The sequence below is a fragment of the Xenopus laevis genome, chromosome 4L (assembly GCF_017654675.1).
Source record: "Xenopus laevis strain J_2021 chromosome 4L, Xenopus_laevis_v10.1, whole genome shotgun sequence".
Lineage (NCBI taxonomy): Eukaryota > Metazoa > Chordata > Amphibia > Anura > Pipidae > Xenopus > Xenopus laevis.
In genome coordinates, this window is record NC_054377.1 from 104,738,408 (window position 1) to 104,760,626 (window position 22,219).

The window sequence follows — 22,219 nt, forward strand, 5'->3', positions numbered from 1 at the left end:
CCCTCCGCCGGCTGAAACGAAAATCACCTGCGGCTATGCACACGCGGCACTTCGTTTTCCGAAGTTGCCAGCTGGGTCGACTAATCTCCCTGAATCTGCTCATGTGGCCAGACCTTAAGGGTCATGAGGAGGTCTATTGATGAAACAGGAGTATTAAAGTGTCTTGCAAAAGTTTATACTAACCTTAAATTATGCTTGGACCAGTTCTTATTTTCCTAATGCCTTACTTGTATCAAGAATAGCATCAGCCCAGAGTCCACCATTGTTTCCTATTTTTATTATTTATGTGTTTAGACTAAAACACAGCTCTGTTCAGTTTCCTTGTCCCATGTCACATAAAATATCTGACTCATTTTAGGGTTAGGTTAGGGTTCAACTTAGTAACAGCCCCCTTTTTGGAAATTCCTTGGTAAGAACAGAAGGTGCTGTTGATAAAGACCATTAGCTACCCATTCAACCAGGATGGACATTAACATTAACATCAATTACATCAGTGGGGATTTAAGTGATTTGGTTATAGTATTTTGGCGGTGTGGTTTCATGATTTGCAAAGTTTAGAAGACAAACAGCCTATGATTATGTATCGGACTAAAGCCCTTATCTATGACATCTGAGAGCAGCATGCCTGGCATTGGCCAGTTTCCAGATTGCTGTCCTGGACCTAAATTCCAGTTCTGAAGTCCATAACTGGGTTTTGTGATATCATCTATTGGATTCCAGTAACTTGGATCATGACTAAGAGGAGTAGGGGTCCATTTTTTAATTCCATTCATTGTACTGAGTGCTAGCAGGATCGATTTGAATTACAATAAAGTCACAAACAGTGCATTGAAGATAGAGCACTTTGGGAATTTGTTTATGGCAGCAGAGTTTTATTGCTTTGTGTCATACAACTGGATTGTCAATGAAATATATAAAACTCCTATACCCAGCAGGTACAACCATTCTTCCTCTCCACTCAGTAGGATATCCAGGTCATTAACCAATACAGATAAAATCCTAATATTAACTAGCAATCAATTTAGAGGCATGCAGAAAGCTAAACTGTTTCTACATTTGTTTAAATTAATTGCTGATAAACCACTCAATGAAAATAAAATTGTGAACTTTACATATCTGAAGTTATTATACATAGTAGGGCCCAAAACGATATTTTTTCATCATTTATTCAAAATAAATACAAAGTATTTTAATGATTTTAAAAAAATATATTTGGAAATGACAAATATCAAACCTTTCAGCACTCAAGGATTTTTTTTTGTATGAAACTACAATTTATCTGTCTTGTTCATAGACCTGCCTTTAGTAGATGCTAAGTACAGGCCTCCAGTTATATTTGTTTTTAACTTGTCCTGAAAGATGTGAGAACTAGGAAATCTGATGCAATATTTCAGCCTCCCCGACGACATCATAACCGAGGAACATTACAAAACAGAAAATCAATCCTGTAATAAATGTAACTTGTGTACAACCTTGATATCTCTAGCTCTGCCCGTTCCATTTACGCCATCCTTAATTTCGTTATGTGCATTTACCTCTCATCACTCCTTCCCACCTTTAGGTTCAGCCCTGCTGCTTTCTAAACATGCAATATTTAGGAGGCGCTTGACATCAACACAGTATTTAAAAATTATCTCTCCCAGCTGAGGGCATCATGAAATTTTATGAATGCTCATGAAAAATTCATGCAACGTCATAAAGCTGCCATGATTATTTCATTTGTTCTCCCGCATTAAAACTGGAGCAACAGCCGCTGTGAGCTTAAACATCATGTGTCAGAACGGCTGTTCCACATTCCTGTACATCACAGTGGTAAATGACAGGTAGGCATCAAGGTGCTGGCCTTGCAGAAGACTGTCTGTCTACACTCAGAATTTGCAGCCTGTAAATAATGCAGAACCTCCCATGGCCCAAGTACGCATGGGCTGCATTAACCCTAAAAACAACAACAATGCTTCAGCTGATCTGTGAAAAGACAAGGAAGCAGTTTTCTGAACTGTGAAACAGAATTCTCAAGGATAGTCCCTTTTTAAATCTGGTCTGACATCAGCTGACAAAAGCATATCGTAGAGGTTTGCACTGAAGAGTGTTTTATTTTGGAAAGAACAGCTACACTCATTTGAGATTTGAAGCAGCCATCATAGCACATATCATTCATACAGTATGTACAAAAAAAAACATCAAATTTACTGTATATTAAAAGGTCCATTTGCTTAGAGTATTTATATTACAATGGAGCGCAGACAGTCAGGATTTCATAAGCATTTATCTTCAGCATGGGAACCCACAGACAACTGCAGAACACAGTTCTATTACCAAAACAGGGGAATATGGACTGTTTTGGTCAAGCATCACATTATATGTGTGTCAGCCCTGCAGGTCCCAGCCTTCAGAGGTAATGGATGGTCCCAGTCAACCTCTTTCTGCAGGAGATGATACGATCGGACGTTATCTACTCCAAACCAATTCACAGGCCTCCAGCCGCTGCCGCTCATTTATCATCTGCGAGTCAACGGATTCAGAGGGGCTCAGCCAAAGTGAAGTGACGCAGGGCAATTCAGGGGCTCTCCCGTCTGTGCTGACAAGGACAGCCTGACATGATAACGCTTTTGGTGACAAGTGACAATGGCTGGTAGGAGAGGGAAGTGGACAAGGGCAGCAGGCAGAGTAGGAATGTGCCTTTGCAATATAAGAATTAAAGAATTATAGTTTGCTGTCATAAGTGAGAGGGCAGCTGCCAGCACCTAACACATAAGGTTCCCATAGTGTGAAAAGGAGTAAGTTAAGTCTCTACTGTACAATGAATAGATCCTTAAAACCTCAGTGAAACACCTCCATTCTGTTTCAAATAATTATCAGTGGAAAGTATGATTGAAACTTGTGATACTTATATTTACTTCTGTATTGCCATACTTCGAGGGTAAATATAGGAAAATGCTCTAGAGAGGTTGAAGTACATAAAATACTTGTTTAATATCTAATTAACTTGTTATTTGTAAGCTTTCAAATGGAAACTTAAGGAGTAATTCCACCCAGGACTGCTGCTAGTAACAGGGTAACTCTTATAGCAAGGCCCTGGCTTACTCCAGTGAGAACACGGCTTACACTCCTGAGCCTTTATGCTGCCTAAGGCTAATGTCACATGGGCGGATAAACTAGTATGAGAATCAGCCCCTATGCTTGATTTGCATTTGTTTAGAAGAGAGATGTGTATGCAAATCTATTTATTAAACAACAGTTACACACAGTGGGTCCTTGGTTACAGGACCTACATCTGGACCCCAACAACAGAGACAGACCAGCTTGGTGGAATTGTTCATCTATATCTACACATTTGAGATCTTATGGTGCTTTCTTATTCCCCCATACTACTAACCCTCTCGCACTGCTATTGTGTTTATTCTCATCTGGGCAATCCTTATTTATGGGGCCTTGTTGCTGTGACCTCAGCTCTTACTGTGCCCTCATTTACTACAAGCTCTAAGGCCATTGATCCCCAACCCTGTTGCTCACCAACCCCTTATATGTTGCTCCCAGTGGCCTCAAAGTAGTTGCTTGTTTTTGAATTCCTGTCTTAAAGGCAAGTTTTGGTTGCACAAATACCAGGTGTACTGCCAAACAGAGCATCATGTACACTTCTATTATGAATATGGGTTACAAAATAGCCAATCGCTTCCCTTATTTGGCACCCCAAGGAAATTTTGTCATGCTTGTGTTGCTCCCAAATTGTTATTATATTTGAATGTGGCCTGCAGGTATTAAAGGTTTGGGGACCCTGGCTCTAGTCACATACTCAACCTCCTCCTAAAAGATATTCATGGGGAAATTTAACATTTTATGAACATATTTGTATCAATGGTATTGTAACCCTCCCACTGGGTATTACATCTCATGGTGGAGGCTACACAAGCTCCTCCACCCACACATTACCAGTAGGGATGAGCGAATTTATAGGCCAGCCATGGATTGGAAATTCCAAATTTCACCAAGTGTGAATTTTTTTCGCAAAACTGTATTGAAAATTCGCTGTGGAAAAATTTGCCAAGAAAAACTGCCCATAAGAAAAAAGCCCATTGACTTTAATGCATTAGGACAAAAAAAGTCTCCGTTAAAAAAATGCCCATTGACAAAAAAAGTCTCCATATGAAAAAACGCCCATTGACTTTAATGTATTAGAACGAAAAAAAGGCCCCATAAGAAAAAACGCCCATTGACAAATTGTTGCGCGTGTAAATATTAAGTTGCGTGTTAAAATGCCCATTGACTTCAATGCATTTCGTGAATTTTTCGCTCATCGTGAAGATTCGCTAATTACCGTCCCTTTTCTCCTCAGGGACAATACATTCTACAGGGACTATTCTCTAAGGCTGGCTACTTGCTACACCTCTAAAGACGAATCAGAATAATATAGTAATAATAATAGGATTCACTGTTAAGGGTTGAAAAAGTGACTTCAAGATATACATATACCAAAAAGTTGAACTGGGTCAGTGTAGAACAACATTTAGGAAATGCATGGGTTGGTCAGTAAATCAGTATTGAGGATCGGTAATGCCCGACACTTGAGCAATAATGGCATTTTAACTTTTACAAGATTTGTGGTGCTGTTCATATCGTACTTTGGCTGTATTTGCTGGTGGGAAGTGGCCACTGGAGAACCTGCACCCACATAAAGAAAGTAAGAAGATTTAACAAGGTTGTGCTGACTATTTTGACTACAGTATTGAGGATCTGTCCAACACAAGTGTAGGTTTAAATTGTATATGTTTCGGCCCAACACATGCGTGATGGTTGAATTCAGCAGATACTATATACAGGCTGGAATCCTGGAGCCACTGAGGCTAGTAAAACAGTAAAATACACTTGTCTGTCCCAGTAGCCATTCTCAATATCCCAATATGTTTAATCTGTTGTCCAAAATAATATTACCAAAGCAATGTACACATTCAAGTCTTGACATACCCTACAAATTGGCAAAATTAGGAAATAGTTTCCAGATGTAAATAAGAAGTAAAGATTATTTACCTAATGTATGGCCTTGAGATAAAGAATCAGTAATAAAATGAGATATGTGCCATCTTTCCTCTATAAAGAACGTGGCAGCTAAAAACTAAGGAAATTCAACAACTCCATATTTTTATTTAGTTGCTACAATTTTGATTGGTACCAATGAAGGAAATTTAAGGTTCAAGCCAGTTTTTATCACAGCTAAAGATTTAGGCAATAACAAAATGGCTACTGATTTATACATTTATACAGTGTGGCAGTCCTGAACCTATAACATTTTTATTAATAGTACTTCATAATTTTGTTGAATCAATGCTAGGGAATCAGCTCTGTCAATGCTGTTATAGTACTCTTTTTTGTCCATCGAGATTAACATATCTAATCTAAACCAACATATTTTACCTATACAATGAACAGAATGCTTATACCATTCTTATAAGAAGAATTTGTCTCTTGCATTTTCATATCTCATAGGCTCGTAATTTGCACTGAAGCTAACAGAATACACATGGCCCATTTATTATTATAATTATTATTATTATTATGTCTTGGCAGTCAACTAGTGATAGCTAAGACTTGGGATTGGGACCTCTCATGTGAAGTGGTGACTTTTCAATACCAAGGAATCATAAGGAAAAGTATGAGCAATTGTTTTTTATGGAGCAAGGCACATGGGCTAAGCCAAAAGCTTTCTGCAGATCATGATGTATGCTACTAAATTGATTCTGGTGACACTCATGCATTGGCTGTGAATAACTGGGCTTGCAGCTTATAGAAAAGAAAGAAGGACAGTGAGCAACAAAGTAAGGAGACTGTTAATACATCACTGACTGTATGGGATCTACTTTTCCAAAGCAGTTTTTATATCTTTCTATGTCCCCAACTCATTGCCGTCGTTTCTCTGTTTGTCACTGAGCCAAAAGAGATGGCTAGAGGGCATAGCAACCTTACTAATATTGGCAGAAATTGGATGAAGTGACATTAATACTTTTGCAGTCAGGTTACTATGAGATATCTGGCAGTTGTTTCACACATTAAAGACAAATAATAATACAGCAGGCAGCAGGCAAGCAGTTTTTGGAAGGGGGAAAGAGTTAATTTTCAAGTCTTACACCATCCTTGACCCCCTCACACAAAGGCATCCCCAGCGAAAGATTCTTATTCAACTTCAGACTGACAAAGTGTTTTTAATCTTTTCTTCCCATCCAGCTTGGAGATTGGGAAGTGAAAATCAATAGTTGCTGGCAGGCGCTCAAGCCTCCCTATGACTAGTGGACAGGAGAAGGGGGAGTTCAGGTTGAGGGGGTGTCTGTGAAATACAGGATAGAACATTTATTGGTCTTGACCAGCATAGGAACGGCACTCCTCTACAATAATATGGGATATTGGGTCATAGCTTCACTGAGAGATGGACAGCCCATTATAGCCAGTTGTAAGTGGATGTTTGTATCACCATCGCAAACTTATAGTACAATGAATACATCTATGTACTGTACATCAAAAGACCTTATTATAGCTGAACTGAACACGGAATAACATAGCAGTTAAAATGCATCTGCTCAGAAGAGCTACAGTCTGTTAGCACAAATCCTTTTAAACAATTGACTGTTCTAATTCAAAAGTTATATGTTCCCTATATGTAAAAAGCACATTGTTCAATAACGCTATCCAAAAGCATACATGGCATTGCTTATGGCATTATATATAAGATATAATTACCAAGTAGTCTGAAAACCTAAACCTTTTAAGCTGTTATTTACATTCTGCAGTAGTAAAGGATGCCTCCTTCTTAAAGGAACAATAACATCAAAAAATTAAAGTGTTTTAAAGTAATAAAAAGTTACAAAGTGCTGCCTTGCACTGGTAAAACTGCTGTTTGCTTCAGAAACACTACTATTGTATATATAAATAAGCTTCTGTGTAGCAATGGGGGCAGCCAATCAAAGGAGAAAAGGCTCAAGTTACACAGCAGATAAGCTCTGTAGAACACAATGGTGTTATCTGTTATCCACTATTTAACCTGTGCCATATATCCCTTTTTTCAGTTTACGCCCTTGCTACACAGCAGCTTGTTTATATGAACTATAGTAGTGTTTCTGAAGCAAGCACATCAGTTTTACTAGAGCAGGATAACATTACATGATATTTTCATGACTTTAAAACACTTTCAGTTTTTGGTGTTCCTTTAAGGCATACATGTTCCTTGGTCTTTGCCCTCTACACAGAACTTAGGAGGCACATATTTCTGTACCATACATAAGCTCTGTATATTGGCTGGGTAACGCTTATTTAGTTTATCTCTGAGAGGTCAAACAAACCAATGATTTTAGGGGTCTATGTAAGACCACTAAAAGGGACATAAACCTCTCTATTAAACATACCTCTAAATTGAAAGAATTTCAAGATGCTTTCTGTGGCATGGCTTCTCTATGCTTACAGTGATCAAAGTCAGCATTGCAATCCTAAGAGACGGTTCCCTGTTTGACCTGAAATAAAGCTATTTTTGTTATGGTGTCCTAGTGCCCTACTTTGTGCCCTTTGCACTGGCAGTGCAGACATCTGAAGTGCAATTCTTTTATACTAACACAAGTTCTTACCCTGAAGAGGAGAGAAGCAAATATAAAACTTAGGCTTTGCAAAGTAGTATATGGCTCATTACTAGAGTATTTAACTATAGATCAAAAGGTCCAGGTGCTCCTATAGTTCAATTATTCATAGATTGTAAGCTGTTCAGGACAGGGAACCTAGCACTTATGTATTTTGTGTCTATAATAACTTCACCCCTGTTTGTGTTTACTTTGTTAAACATGGTGTCAATTTTTGGTGCTATATAAATAATTAAATGTATATACGGTAACCCATGCTTTTCAAGCAATAATTGACATGAAAGTGCACTGGGCATTCAAATGAATGCATAGGCTATTTCACCAATGAGCTAAAAAACACTGGATAAAAACACTGGACAAAAAACTGAGAATCAGCCAGTGTACAATTAAGGATATGGTTGGGTTCGGCATAAACTACCAGTGTAATTAACGCTGACCATATATGGACATGAGGTGCTGACCAATGTCAGAAGCATATCTCTGCTGCTATATGATCCCATTATTAACCCTTGGCCAGTGGTCAGATCAAACTGATTTGGCTCAGTATGTGGGTGGCAAAATCAGGCAGAGAATCTGATGTTTAACATTCTTGCCAAATAAGAAGATCTTATCATGTTATAGACAAGTTTTATTCCAGAAGTTATTTGCAATAATAACAAGTAAACCAAAGCAGCTATACGGGTATTGGACCTGTTATGAAGAATGTTCGCGACCTGGGGTTTTCCGGATTTTCCGGGTCTTTCCATAATTTGGATCTTCATACCTTAATTCTGCTATAAAATCATGTAAAAATTAAACCCAATAGGCTGTTTTTCTTCTACTAAGGATTAATTATTTTAGTTTGGATCAAGCACAAGGTATTGTTTTATTATTACAGAGAAAAAGGAAATCCTTTTTAAATATTTGCATTATTTGGATAAAATGGAGTCTATGGGAAACTGCCTTTCAGTATTGCAGAGCTTTCTGGATAACAGGTTTCTGGATAACGAATCCTATACCTGTAATTATAATATGGAAGACTACACACAACGTACACTAGGTCTCATTTTTGAGTTGCTAAAGTGAGACCAATCTGCATTTAGCTTTGAACAATGTACTACAAAATCAGAGCGGGGACGCTTGTATTCATTTTGCACCAAAATTCGCTCTATGTGTGTGCTGATTGGCTGATCCCTTGCCTCTGTTCCCACATACAGGGGGCAGACTGCAGAAGACCGGTGAACCATTAGCTTTAAACCAGTTAAATCTATCGGTGCAAAGACAAACATTACAGGACCAAAGATCTGGGATATGTTGTCGACACCCCAAATCAAGTTAAAATAACACAATGATGCAGCAAAATAAGAGAAATGCATTAAAAAATGTGTGCGCATTTATTTTGGGAGTTACTTCTTCTTAAGATTTTTTCAGTGATTTTGTGTTTTTATGGTACTCAAGTACTGGAAAAGAATATAAATGACATCATAAAAATAAAAAATACTGTTCCTGACTATGTCAGGTGAGTTTATTTTCCCATATCATAACATAGGACAAACGGAATGCACGCGTGTCTAGAGGCAGAAAATGCAGACACATCTACATTGTTGCTCATGTTATAAAACATGAAGTGCTTCTTGTTTTGGAAATCTCCAGACTTTCTCTCCAGTCACCAAAACAGGAATGGCTGCTATGCTCTGCTTTAATGAAATGTGACTGCTGTGTATTTTGTTATTACTTCAGTATCCATTTGCACGCGGAGCTCAGACCTCCCCCCCACCCAACTCTACACCCTGCAGCCCTGTCGGCTGAGGTCTGATGAGATGTGACAACATAAAATACAACATTTCCTGAAAATGGGCAGAAATTCCAAGTTGAAAAGATTCCAGAAATGATAGTGAAGCTCCTTGCTCACAAGAGCAACATCTAGAGGGCAGATAAGAAGTCCTCACACCAAATCTACCCCCTTTTCTTTAAAATGCCAGGCCAATGTCCATCCTCTCTTTGGTTGTTCTAAGTACAAGCTGATGAATAACAGAATCTGTCATCGTTTAGGGAAGTGAATAACTGACACAAATGTGAGTTTGTGTTATTCTGCAGATTTACAGTGGAATGTGTAGACTGTATATTGGAAGTCAAAATGTCCAGGCTTCAAGACTTATCTTAACGGGTAATATCCTGATTAGAGTTTCTGAATGGTATCTGCAAGGTATTTTTCTTGAGGTGAAACTGGCAAGAATGACAGATTTTCCCCCTCTGTATCAACATTACCAAAGGGGTTCTACAAAGGGCATTGGATATCCTAATATGTTTAATAATACACTCTCACAAAGTGCCCTGTTTTTGTACTTTGCACTTTGCTCTTCAGGCAGTGGCTCATTGTATCCCTTTGTGGTCTTGGATTTCTGGTGCTTAGAGAGGGGGCATTTGGTGGGTGTCACATGGATCACATCTTTGCTTACATGTCATTAAAATGCATAAACTAGAGTGTGCCGGAGCTGAAAGGCGATGGTTATCCTTATACTCATGAATTAAATGCAGGGCCTCTTTGTGTCCAATACTACTGGGCTCTGTATTGATTTATGGACTTTTACCTTGCGCAAAGAGCAGAGTGCAGCCTGCACTGACCATGTCCATGGCTCTAGGTGCTCCATGCACAGACCCTAAGGGGAACAATTTGTGTTCTTGTACTTGCCCCATTGCAATGGTAACTGACTCAATATCCCTTGCTTCAGTGGCAATGATAAATGACCCCTATCAATATGTAACTGTAGGCAATTAGTGTAAGCTTCCGGCATTTCTTTATGAATCAATCTCTCCTCAATTGGTCCCTGTTGTAGCTGTAAAACATCTAAAGCCTTTTAGTGGTGCATTGTGGATCTTATCTGGTTGGTAAGCAGCTGAATGGCAGCCAAACTGTCCATAGTGTGAGGAAGAAATCACTGGGAGACAAGCAGGACGGGTGGCAGTGGCCAGAGTAGCTTGTGGGCAGTGCTAAGAAAGTCATAAAACACATTTGTAGTTCACCCTTACATTCATTACTGCCAGTAATCATAGGTGAGAGTATCCCTACACTCTTCTACCTGGTTGCTCAATAGTACACTTATTTTATTGTAAACTAAACAAACAACAATATGCATGCTCTTTAATGGATACTGATATTTTTTAACCCATTAAAAATGTTGCACATGCTTTAATATTGCTGTATTATTAGCTATGATATTAGACCTTTACATTCCATATATAGGAATAGAATGTTTTATCCATAAAGCTAAAGACCAGTTTACGTTGAATTACAGCCCCATATACAGTATGAATGCATTTGTGTACATTGACTTACAACATGGACAAATAAGATCCGCAAATTGCACTTGGTTTGTAAATGCCTATAATGTTCCTTGCACCACTGTTCTATAGAAAGGAGTTCTCTAAATACAGCAGGTGGAATGTCTAAATGTGTTGTTATATGCTCATATAAAACATTGATTTGGGATGTGGTCTGTATTGATAGCAACGGTATTCACATAACTGTAAGCGACACTGGGCAGGGACTGATGTGAGCAGTCTATACTATCTGTATAGCCCTTCAAAATAGCTTTAACTTCCTAAAACACATGTATAGAATAGCTGCAACTGCAAACATATATACTATACATATTATATAGAAAATGCAAAGTATACAGGGCATAATAGTATTAGAAGATCATAAGCTCTTTTGGGCAGGACCTTCTTCATCATTTGTATTGGTTACTGGTCTTTCTTTTTGTATTGGTTACTTGTTAATTCTGGATGTTCTCTGTATAAACCCATTTATTTTACAGCTCTGTGGAATATGCCGACGCTTTAAAAATACATGTTAGTAACAACACCATTGAAGGGATATTGTCACAGGATACTGTCAAAACACATCAGTTAATAATGCTGCTCCAGCAGAATTCTGCACTGAAATCCAATTCAAGAGCAAACTGATTTTTTATATTTCATTTTGAAATCTCACATGGGGCTAGACATGTTGTCAGTTTCCCAGGTGCCTTCAGTCATGTGACTTGTGCTCTGATAAACGTCAGTCACTCTTTACTGCTGTATTGCAAGTTTAAATGATATCACCCTCCCTTCCCCCTCAACAGCCTAATAAAACAACAATGGGAAGGTAACCAGAGAACAGCTCCCTGACACCTGCATTGCTAGGTGTAGCTATGAGAATAGCACTCAGTAGTAAAAATCCAAGTCCCACACAACTCCTTTAGTTACATTGAGTAGGAGAAACACCAGTCTGTCTGAAAGCAGTACCATCATAAAGTACTGACTCTTTCTGAAAGCACAGAATTAGTCACAATGCACTGGGATTGCTGCTTACGCACCAATATTACAACTTACAAAATACACTTGTTGGTTCAGGAATTTTATATGGTACAGTGAATTATTTGCAGTGTAATCATTGTAATTTAGAAATAAAAACTACACGTTAAAAATCATGACATAATACATACTTTAAAATATGAGCCAGATTTAAAGGAGAACTAAACCCTAAAAATAAATTTAGCTAAAAATGCCATATTTTATATACTGATCTTATTGCACCAGCCTAAAATTTCAGCTTGTCAATAGCAGCAATGATCCAGGACTTCAAACTTGTCACAGGGGGTCACCATCTTGGAAAGTGTCTGTGACACTCACATGCTCAGTGGGCTTTGAGCAGCTGTTGAGAAGCTAAACTTAGGGGTCGTCACAAATTATCAAGCAGAAAATGAAGTTGGACTGTAATATAAGCTGATGCTACAGGGCTGATTATAAAATTCTGATGCTAGTTGCACTGGTTTCTGTCCTGCCTTGTAGTAATTATCTGTATTAATTACCTTATATTGGGACATTTCTATTCTATGTGTACTGTATATTGTTAGTGGGTCCCTAAGCTCAGTAAGTGACAGCAGCACAGAGCATGTGCAGTGAATCAGCAGAAAAGAAAATGAGGAGCTACTGAAGAATCTTTGGAAACACAGATCTGTACTGCTAAAGGGTTGTGGTTGCCTTGGGCTGGTACAGAAGCCCAAAACATAATGTACAACATGTCTAGATACTTCTTTATTTAAGCTTTAGTTCTTCTTTAAATCACAGGAAAAAGTGAAGAATTCATTCATAGTTTGATACCTGTGCCAAAATTTGCACTACAATCCTTAAGTAAATTTATTGCGGGGTAACATGGGATGGGGGATTGGGAAAAAGATCCAATGTTGCAAAGCTGGTGAATAGTAAGGTACACTTACCAATACTGACAGGGGGTCCAGGTGCTCAAGCCCCAGACCTTCAGCTTGGGGAGGTAGTATCAGACATGTAGAATTCAGTGGTAAGCTGGCACAAAGACTGGACTTCACTCCAACATAGATGCAAATTAAAAGTTTTATTACACAAAAAGGAACATCTCAGAGGGTGGCCTTACGTGTTTCATGCCTTATGGCCGATGACTGCCCATAAGACACAAACGCGTAAGGCCACCCTCTGAGATGTTCCTTTTTGCGTAGTAAAACTTTTAATTTGCATCTACCGGTATGTTGGAGTGAAGTCCAGTCTTTGTGCCAGTTTACCACTTCATTCTACATGTCTACAATCCTAAACACGTCACTTGATCTAAACACCACTTACCAACCTTATATTAGTCATTATGGCCAATAAATAAATCACTCAGTTTGCAATGTTGCTTCCCAAAGAAAGGCCTAATTTCTTCTGACATAGCCGCATATAAAAATATTATTGCTCTATAGAAATGTTCTCACCTTTGAGTCACCTCTTAATAATCTTTCAAATTCTTTAACATATAAGCTCCCAAGAGTGTTGTTTTAGAGTTAGTGAAGCTTGAAGGACACATCAAGTCAGTGTGCCCTAAAAGGATGCGAGAGGATGGGAGTAATGGTAACGGAGCTGCAGCGGTGCAACATGGGAATGTTTTGCAGGTGAAAATCAGCAAGCCACCTCCTGCTCCACTCCGCTCAGAGATAATTGAAATCTTCTGGGTTCTGGCAGCAGCACTTCAGCTTGTCGTAAAATCAATGTCATTTCCGTCCTCTCATCTCTTGGCTGAGACAGTTTTTCATTTTTTTTTCCCCAATCTAAAAGAATGTTCTATATCATCTTAATTATATTGGCCTCTTATCAGGCCGGTCAGCTGGGGCCCTAAATGTAGAACGAGGTATAATATTGCACAGTGGTGGTGTCATCTATTAGACCAATCCTAACGAACCAAAATGTGGTATATTATTGGGCAGATGTTCTATGCAAATCTGTCTTTGTAATACAAAGCATAGAGATGACACGGGATATACATTCATCTTCTATAGTAATATATCCTCTATAAAAATCTATTAGTTTAAATCATTACTAATATATATATTACAAATATACATATACATATATATATACATATATATATACAATCAACATCCAAGCTTTTTTTTTTTCATGGAAACATAAATACTAATGTCTACTCTACTTTTTACTAATATACTAATATAAATATATATATATATATATTGGCTGTTATTAAAGAACAAGGTTCTTTGAAGCTCAGGCAGCATGAAGCTGTTGACTGCTTTCTCTCTCTCTCAAAGACACTGGAATGGCTGCCTGAGTGATCATGTATTCCCCACAGCCTGCCAGGTAAATTAAAAAAAAAAAAAAGTGCTAGCTATCTATGTCCGAGGCTCAGACTTGGGGGAGTCCCAGCCCAATACATCTCAGTAACACAGGAAAGATGCTCATTAATAAACGAGTGAGCTTGCAGAGATTCCGCAGAGGGTTGCTTGCCTCCCATAACACAGGACGCGCTTATGATGCTCCAGCACTTCCAAATCATTTCTGCTAATGAATATTTAACCACCGCACTGCCGCAAAAGCTCAGATGGTTAGCCCGTTTGGCAAAGGAAAGGTTAAGAGTCTTGTTCGTTCCATTTTTTTTAAGGTTTGATATTACGGTTGGAATCTCCAGAAACTAGTGGCATCACTAGACTGGGCCCTACAGCAAAACCATTTCAGGGGATCTTTAAACTTTGGAAATAAGACATTTTTTTCATAAACACATATTGAAACTGCTTTACACTGGATACCTTATATCTTGTGGGCCCCTGGGATATACCTTTGGCATTATAGCTGTTGCAGAACTGCACATAATGAAGAATCATGCCTTCTGTGCCAATTACAATGCCAAAACCGTCACTCACCAAAGAACCTATTCCAGAATCAAAAGTCCAAAGTACCGTACTTGTATTCCTTTCTTGGGCATGGAAGTTAGATGCCTCTGCTGAAAGGTGATGCTGTCAACTGTAAAATATACTAATCTTTCAATAAAAAACAACAATGGCTTGGGAGTGGCTAACTTTGCCCATTGTGTGCTTTTTTGCAGATATTAGAATTTTTAATACAAAATGCATGGCACCTCCTTCCAGCAGAGGAGTACAATGTATTCCAAGCAATGGAAGGCACATAAATACTCATAGCAGATAGAAGGGAGATGCTCAATAGGTAAACAACGGGAATAATAACAAAGCAAATTGATAACATGACCTGACTGTGTTAAATGGGCCTTATCAGCCAAGCATTTGTGTGTTTCTGATGCCGTTCTGTTTACACCTCGGCCAGCTGCAAACCCAGAGGTTCCTGAACTCTGCCAGTGCATGCTAGGCTTTGTTTCTCATTTACATTTGCATATTAAAGTGTTTGCCTGAAATGGGCTATTGAAATTAATTCAGGATTAATTGGTGTCTTTATCTCATTAAGACGATCTAATTTAGGGATGATGAAATTGTTTAGCCTCGCGTTTGCATAATTAGATTGCTTTGAATTGCTGTCATTATAGTCTCTTTAGCATCATCTGTAGGCCTCAGACAGACGCACGCAGTAACCTCATAAAGACCAATCATGTGTTACAGGCAAGACGCTGTTAACCCCTTTTAACCTGAGCTTTTTGAAATTAGCTGTTTAATGGAGGCACTTGCTGTTCTGCGTGTGATCCAAGGTGAATAAGGTCCTGGGGAGCAGCCTGTTATCTCTCTCTTCTCTGTTTTTATTTACACTTATAGTGTCGATGTGCAATTAACTCGCAGCATTTTCTATCCTCTGCATGTCCTCCCCCTCCAGGCTTCTATTAAAAACCCACAGGGGTTTGAGAGACAGACGCAGACTCAGCAAACATTGCATTCTCTTCAGGAAACCTGTGAGCAGCTAGAACCTCAGGGCCCACGGGCACATAGAAACACAACACTATACTTGTACTTATGGTGCCCCCGGAGATGCACTGCTCTCATAAAGCTGCATGGGAAATGTGTTCTGTGAAATGTGAGCCAAGATAGTAAATATAATGCATGTTTGTTAGAGCGGCTCCAAAAGCACAAGATTTGGACTGTTAAATTCATATGTGGGTAATTTGTACTCCAAGTAGTTGTGGATGCTGTGAAATAACATGTTTGTAGGGGAATCTTAAATAAAATCCTGTCCACAACAACAGGTTCAGTTCCAAAAACTAGAAGGACATTTGAACTTACAGCTTTATCAGAACCCCACAGAAAAAGGTGACCAAATGCTGTAATATCTTGTCTTGGACCTGGTCAGCAAACTAACAGGTCTGTGGACATCTGACTGCATATCTCTTAAGACAAATTTTCAAGAAATTACATAGATTAGACTGGCAGTCGTGGAATTGCTGAGAGGCAACGGGTGCCATGTAGTCATGGTTGGGATATTGTATCAATAGCCAACCTGATTTGTAGACTTCAATGAGAGTGATAGCAGGCCTGTTTGTTTTCAGAGTTCATGTTTATTTACATATTTTATTCTTCCAAACAGGATTTTTAAAACTTTTTTGTAAACCTGAGCATGACTGTAAAAAACTGAGTTGCAATAATGTTAACCTATCCACCCTAAAACAATACGGCCTCCATCAAAACTAATATGTCTGGAGACAAGCATTCTTCTAAGTGTCCCAAATCCTCTGGGCCACTGCAAAAGGTCACCGTTTCCACCCAAAGCCACCAGCAAACTAACTACTAGGAACCACAGAAGATCACACTTCATTCTTTTGATTTCCAAAGAGTTTGGGTCCAAAGTAATTTTGAGCCCTGGCACGTTGCATAGAGCAGCTGGATAACAAGAGAATTAGCTAAAAACTACTGTTGTAAGTTCTTATTTGGACAATACTAGGCAGTAAATACATTGTAAAGTATTTTATTAACAATTTGATTTTATACATTAATTACGTTACAGTACATAGACAAATATACACAAGGCAATAAAACAGTGGTTTAAAGAAAGGTGGATAAAGTATGAACACCTAAATGGGCGATGTTGAGGGGGCATCCTCTGAGGAGGTTCTAGAGCAGGTTCCCCTCAGTAGCTCTTATAGGGAGAGCCTAGAGGGAGGCTTTATAAGGGGGAGAATAGTGTGCCACTTCCTATTTAGCTAAAGATAAATTAATGTTGCCAGGGAGACTGAGGCTTGTCACCTAAGTGAGGTGTCATTGGTAGAGGAGAGTTAGGGTAGCAAGTGATAGGTCAGATCTGTGGAGCTCACTGTAGATGATGAGAATACATGATTGGCCAGTTGGTTAAGCAATTGAGGCTCCAGCAAAGATTTATAAAGGGGCCAGTGCCTTGGCAAAACCTTGCCTCAACGGAGAAAGCGGAACTAGGTTAAGTAGGTTCTACAACCTCAACACAAAGCTGACCCCTGTGCCTGCAGTCTGTACAGTACAGAGCCCTTGGCCTGAAGAGGCAAAACAGTAAAATAGGTACCAGGCGGGCCCAGTGACCAGTGTCCTGTTATAACCACTATACAGGTGAGTGATGACTGTAATTAAAGTTATCCCTATGTTCATCTATGTGGAAACCAGTTTATTTTTCCCCAAGTGTGCCTCTACAAGTTTCATTTGTGAAGGTGGTGCATATCCTAATTTTTTAATTTGGACAGGTAATACTGAAAGTTATTTGGGGCATATTGTTACATGCTTCATTGTAACGATACCCCTATGCAAGCTCTGTCAGATATACCTGTTTCTATGCAGAATTGTAGTGTGTTGTCCTGTGCTCTTACCCTGGCATGGCAAGGCTTGGCATCATAGATCAAGCATGATGTGAAGCCACTCTTCAGGTGCATGGAGTCATTTTCACTACACCTTGGTGTTTTAGTACTTTTGCAGCTGGACAGTCTTCATTCACTGTGTCTTTGCTCACACAGAAATTGCATTATTTGCTGCAAAAATGAGGCATAGTGGGTTAAAGATTGAGATATACAGGAGAAATGTGGATTCTGGCAGAATAGAACCAAATATTGCACTTAATTTAGCTCAGTCTTGATAAATGTTGTATAGTTGGGAGCATATCAGTCAGTTTTGATGCATTGTGCTTGTTTTTATGGTACACTGGGCTTGCAATCTAAAAAGGAAAAGCAGCATGTTGGCATTCCAAAGAAAATCTGACCTGCACTTTTAATAAACAAGGAAATAAACCTGTAGTGTTTGCACTTTATTGGATCATTAATCATAAGCTGGCAGGGAACATGGGCAACAGAGTTGGCACAGAAATGAAGAACTAAACAACAGTATTTGCAGTCTAAGGGGGAAGACCCACAACCTGTACTCCAAAGATTAAAATGAATCCAAATCTTTACAATGTAGGGGGCAACAGAACAACTAAGCTCATAGGCGTCCGCTTACTAAAGCGCGGTAAATTTTATCACAAAATATGCTATCGCTAGTTTCCTAAATGGCGAGAAACATAAACTTGCAAATATTTTGTCATATAATTATTTGATCGCCACTTATCGCATTCACTGAAATTAATGCAATATAATGACTTATAGACAGGTTTACTGTTCACTGAAGTGGCCTAAAGACAAAAACGTCACCATAATATTCGTAATAATTTATCGCAAACTTTGAAGTGGCGGTTAAATACGCTTTCACCAGAAAATTCTCAGGGGCAGGACATATCCAATCAATCAGTGGGCTTTCTTGTGTGAAATGACAGGTGTCTATTGGCTGTAAATATTTGATTTCTGTAAATTTATGATTCTATTGGCAGGGGGTTCAATTTCATTGTGATTTTCTAGATTAAACTGTGCAAACAGATTGGTAAAACTTGTTTATGATTTTTTGTTTATATGATTCTATTGGCAGGGGGTAAGGCTTGTGAATGTATGGATTGATATGTGGATTTATATTATGCATACATGTTTGAATGGATAAAAGGTGTTTATTATGTTGTTGACGGTATCTTCACAATCGCTCAATGAAGCTCATCACTTTTGAAGATGCATATCTGGCCACAAATGCGTCAGTTAAAATGCAATAATAAACCCCATAAAACAAGACTATTTTATAGCATAAATATTTGCAAACTCATTTTGTTGCCAGAAAATTAGAAACCGCTGAAATTAACGATAACGTAAGCTCGTACGTTAGTGTAGTTAACGGCAGTGATCGACGTTTAGTAAACTTCGTCATGGCAAATGGGAAAATATTCTCAGCGATAACTTTTGGAAAAAAATGGATCCATTTACCGCTGTTTAGTAAACAGAAGCCATAATCTGTAGTGTGCATATTTTGCACTGATGCAGCAGTTATGCTGGCTTAATTAGATTGTAAACTGCAAGAAAATTATACTCGCAGTTCACTATTTCTAGTGCCTTACATTGCCTGAAATTATTTAAATCTTGGGACCAATAAATCTAAATGTGACTTTTATACTCACTAAGGAAAAAGGTTTATAATTAGTGGTTTCAAGATTACTTCTGTTTCTTTCTAAGGAACATAATATAAAGAATGCTTAAATATTCATAATTTATAATTTCTTAGAGTTTCCAGTAAAGTACCTCTTTTCACCTTTATAAAACACAATTATTCCAAAAAATTAACCATCATGCACATACTGAGAATGAATCTAAGCCCGCACTGAGTCTGAAAAAGAAACAGGCCTTTGGTGGTAGTGGGGTTGGATTAAAAATGAAAGTTTTTAATCAAATAATAAGTAAAAAATCCACTTTACTGAAGAAAATAATGCTACACAAAGAATGAAGAATGAAAAGACATATTGTAAAGATGAAGGCTACTGGAAATTAACAGAAAAGCAGAGTTAGCAAGATTATTAATATTATAAACAACAGTTAATGCAATGTTCCTTTGAGCTGTCATGTTCTCTATATAGTCTGATGGCTGATGCCTCTCCAACAGCTTTTAAGAACAAAGAGCTTAGTCTAGATGGTTATGTTAAGAAGGGTAACCACATAACATCTTATAAAAGAAGAATATATACATATATATATATATATATTTTGTATGAGTTTCTTTTATTTTGTGATTCTAGTGTGCTAGTGGAATTTGGCTGTACACCTCTAGGTTAACACTTGATTGCTTGACATTTCTGATCCTTGGCAATGCCTCTGTATCTGACCTGTTTCTGGATATTTGAGTCCAGACTCTCTTGTCTCTAGAAAAGGCTGCCGTCATGAAAATTCACACCCATAAGAAGCTGCTAAATATCTACACATAAACTACCTATAATGTCCTATTAAATTTAAATGAACATCATTATTTAGGATATTGATCTTGAAGTTATTTTGGTAGAACTTTGGCACTTTCTTATAGTAGACTGTAAAACATTCCTAAAATATTTCTAATATTAATAATATTATACTACTATAATAATACTAATACTACTACTAATAATATATTATAAGTATTACTAAGGAATGTATATTAAACTACAAACTATAAATAAATGTGATTTCTCAATTCTCTTCTTCTCGATCACACAACATAATACGAACCTAGGGGCAAATTCACTAACAGGCGAAAATTCGCAATACTTCGCCAGGCGTAAATTTGCCTGGACAACGCTAATTCACGAAGATCCGAAGTTGCGCACAGGGTACTGAACGCTGGCAAAGTTGCGCTAGCGAAAATACGCTCAGCAGTTCGAAGTTACGCTTGTGTTGGCTAATTTGCATACGACGTGCAGTTAAAGTACAATGGCCATATATGCTGCAGCAAATACATTACACTACACAAGGCCAGGGAACCTTAATAAAATTATATAGAGGTGTTTTATTGCCCTACACATGTGCCCACAGTTTAGTTTAGGTGCCATATGTTATCAAACATAGGGGGAAGGAGGATACCCCCCAAAAAATGTGATCTTTTTCAGCCTATCACCCTGTAAAAAGGAAAAGATGCCAGTGTTGTTTGGGGACTTAGAAAAATTTTCAACTTTATTTTGAGGAACTCTTATCTACTCTATTGCACTTCGCCTGGTCTGAGGTGGTGAAGGCAAGTCTGGTGATAGAGGTAGTGGTCAGTAAAATCAAAAACGTAGTGAATTTGCGTAGTAATGCTCTTTCGCCAGAGCGAAAATTCGCCTGCTGTTAGAGTGCGAAGTTGCGCCAGAGTCTATCCTTTAGTTAATCGGCAAAGTGCCGAAATGACGTCACTCTGGAGCATTTTCGGCAGCGTTAGCCACTTCCCCCTTAAGTAAATTTTTTTACGATTGTCATCCTATCGGTATTTAGAGAGCTATGAATGGCATTTGTCCCATGTTTATGTCCACTAAGAATGTGCTATTCTAAAAGTGTGTTTTCTTCTATGCACAGTTCTTACTGAACAGCAGCCACTATAAGTTACATACTTAATTATAAAAAGTACTCTAAAGCAAATATTATGAGACCAAGTGAATAGAATATCATATTTAAATGTGCAAAACAATTCCACTTTTTAACATATACTGGCCCTTTAAAGTCTAAGTGAATTTATTATGTTGGTGAATATATCTCCAGAGACATCTGTCCAGGCATCTGCTATAAAACACTACTAGACAGGACAGAAAATGTATAAAAAGAAACACCACCAAAGGGGAAAGTCTAGTACCAAAATGTACCAAATCCATAATTTTGAATTATATTCCACAAGCAGATATGCTGCATTGGTAGGGTATTAGGACTTATATAATAAGTAGTACCAACACCTAAACCAGATGATAAAATGGCTTGATCAGTTGCAAAGCTGTTCCAATAAGGGCTGGCTAGTATTCGGTATCATAGGGATTTTTGAAACTGTCATGTTTTGATTTAGCATCTAAAGACCAGAAAGCCATGGCAAGGATGAAGTTATATGGTAGCAAATTTTAAGGAAAGGGCAAGGCTGTAGATAAATGTTGAAAGCATGTGAAAAGTGATTATCAATTTGTTCTGAACACAAGTAGAAAGGAGAAAAAGTGGCTAAATTATAGATTTTATTGGTCCAACATATGGTTGAAATTACAAGCTTTCAAACCTCACAGGGTTCTTATTCAGGTAGAAAATGATTTTTTAGTTGAAGAAGAACCCTGCAAGATTTTAAAGCTTGCAATTTCAAGCATATTATATGCCAGTCCAATAAAAAGGATGCATTCTACATTATTTGTATTATCTTCTACCCAGCTTCATTTTCAAATATGGACATCTCTGCTAAAAAACTCTTTTATAAATGAACAATGAAAACAAATACATTGTACTTTCAGAGTTTGTGATGATGCTAAAATGGCACCTAGTACAATTTAAAATATGAAATATATATCACAATTTTAATATACTGGTTCATGGTGTCTTCTTTGTAAAA